Source organism: Apis cerana, unplaced genomic scaffold, assembly GCF_029169275.1.
Source record: "Apis cerana isolate GH-2021 unplaced genomic scaffold, AcerK_1.0 scaffold3_AcerK, whole genome shotgun sequence".
In the NCBI taxonomy this organism is placed as follows: Eukaryota; Metazoa; Arthropoda; class Insecta; order Hymenoptera; family Apidae; genus Apis; species Apis cerana.
The window spans coordinates 192,501-195,000 of record NW_026893561.1 but is presented as its reverse complement, the minus strand read 5'-3'; the positions used below and the strand labels follow the sequence as shown (position 1 = coordinate 195,000).

The window sequence follows — 2,500 nt, the reverse complement described above, 5'->3', positions numbered from 1 at the left end:
AAGGATAAAATGGAATTTCGATTCCATTACTAAATACCAAAATGTACTTTGTACATCGAACGAATAATGAAATCACGGAACGATGGCTTACGTGAGGAGGGAAAGAAAAAGAAATCCCTTCCGTCCGTTGTATCCGTTGATTTCGATCATTTTCGAATTTTTTTCTTACCAGACACGAAAATTCGACACGAAGAGAGAGGGAATAACGATAAATAAGCTCGAAGAGACGCTTGCGTGAAGGTCTATTTATCGAATAAACGGACCCGCCGTCTCGACGAGATGAATGTCGTTATGGTACGCAAAAAGATACAAAGGGACGCTTGCGTGAGATCGTCGTCGTCGTGTGTGCGTTTACGGATGCATATACGGACGCGATCCGCCGTCTCGATGATGTATATTTTTAATAAAGATTTATAAAGGTACGGTTTGCACGTACGTGTACGTATCACGTATGTATATGCATAATGGTATATACAAAATGATAAAAAAGAAAAAAAAGCGCTTGCGTGAGGTCGAATTTTTAAATGACCCGCCGCTTTAATAACATTACGTCCCTACTGAAATATATTGAAAACACAAAATAAAAAATGACAAATGGCTTGACAACACAATAAGGCGCTTGCGTGAGGTCTTTTTTAAATAGACCCGCCGTCTTTATGAACGTATATGCGTGCGTTGCGTATGTGTATGTATATAGATACGTGCAAGAAAAGTACCAAATTCACATTTCTGTACCTCCTTTCTCTTTTTTTATTTTCGTTGCCTGAGCTCCCGTTATAAAACGGGAGATGGACGAGGACCGCACACCAAGACTTTGGGATCGAACGAAGCTGTCGAGATAATGATAATCGAAAAAGCGGTAAGGACAAGTAGCGCGTCGATAGTAAAACGAAATCGAAGGATGGACGAGCCGCCGTCGAACTTTGTTTCGCGACGTTCTCTTCGATGGATACCAGTTCGACCTCTTTTCTCTTATACGCTATAATCATTCTCGAATCGTGCTTCCTACCCATGGGTGGATGGTGTGATGGTCGTCGTCGTTGTAAGCTTTAAACCGACGAAACCAAGAACGGCGAAACCAAGATGCATCGCGTCGACGTGAGCCCGATTTTATCGCTTCTTATTTAAAAGTTGAAACGTTGTTCGTTCAGAGGGGAATATCGAATTATGTTCGGTTATACAGAGAGGCCATCGTGTCGTGAGTCGGACACCCGTACCGTTAGCGGATATTCGCTTCGGAAATTGGGAGGTAAGACCGCTCGAGGCCAACCGAAATTCGTATCCCATCGAATTTTATCGAGAATGCAATATATACCTGAACGAATTATAGTTTTCAATATCGAATTTTTTAAGCGTATGGGCTCTGCGACCATGCTTCGAAGAAGAGTCGTTCTCTCCAGGTTGAGCGACGGTTTAAAAAAAAAAAAAGGATTCAGTATCGGGGTATCCTCGTCGTTTCCTTAATATAAAAAATAAAAAGAAAAATACGATTACCCTGAACGGTGGATCACTTGGCTCGTGGGTCGATGAAGAACGCAGCTAATTGCGCGTCAACGTGTGAACTGCAGGACACATGAACATCGACATTTCGAACGCACATTGCGGTCCACGGATACAATTCCTGACCACGCCTGGCTGAGGGTCGTTCACGTAACCCAAATACTGCTTGCGTTGCGTATCGTTACTCTTCGTACATTTGATCCTTTTTTTCTCTCTTTTTTGTAATCCCCGCCGTCGTTCTTTAAAATCGAACGTTTCCGAGTCGGGTGTCAAAAATCGAGGAAAGGACAAGTTACAAGGAGGAAGATGCGCGACGTACGAGCGATTGTTGGACGTTCGTTGGCGTTCGTCGCGGTCGTGACCGAGACTACAGAATCGAAATGCATGTGCTAGCGTGTGGTATGTAACAATGAAAATGTCACGGACCTGCGTGAGTGTTCTCGGTGTCGTGAGTCGTCCGTTTTACGTAACGGATGACCGCCCGTGTTTCACCGCTTCGTGCTCGTTTTCAACGTTATTTCGTACCCGCCACTGCTTCGATTCGTCCGTCTTTGGATCACGATTACATACCGCGCCCCTAACGTCGTCTGAAATTAATATTTCTGCGATACTGTGAGAAAGGATAAAATATGGGAGTTTAATATCGAGAGAGGAGGGAAGAGAGATCCCTTGATGGCGCGTGATGATTGCCGTTCGTCGAGATTGTTAAAGAAAAGAGAGAGAGAGAAGAGCCCCAGGAATCGGAATACCCACTCCGTTCCTTCGTGTGTGTCATACTCTGTCGGAACTATCCGCTGGACCGTCACATCAACGTGCACGCGAGTCCTTAAGCGATACGTTTTCGTACCAGAGATCGAAGACTCCACGGAGATAATAGGATACGTAAGATGAGGACGAGTACGATTCTCTTTGGCGAGGCTTTTCTTTCGTTTTTCTTTTCCTTTTCGAGACGACAAATTATGGCATCTCCGCGCAGAGGAAGAGAAATTTCCTGAATCTA

The 2,500-nt window shown here is 44.3% G+C and overlaps 1 non-coding gene across 1 annotated transcript; it reads left to right on the top strand.

Annotated features, from left to right (window-relative positions):
* Window positions 1-1,491: 1,491 nt before the first annotated feature.
* Window positions 1,492-1,645, top strand: LOC133667755 (5.8S ribosomal RNA). The gene has a single exon (XR_009833358.1). It is a non-coding gene; the product is annotated as a 5.8S ribosomal RNA (ribosomal RNA).
* Window positions 1,646-2,500: the final 855 nt, after the last annotated feature.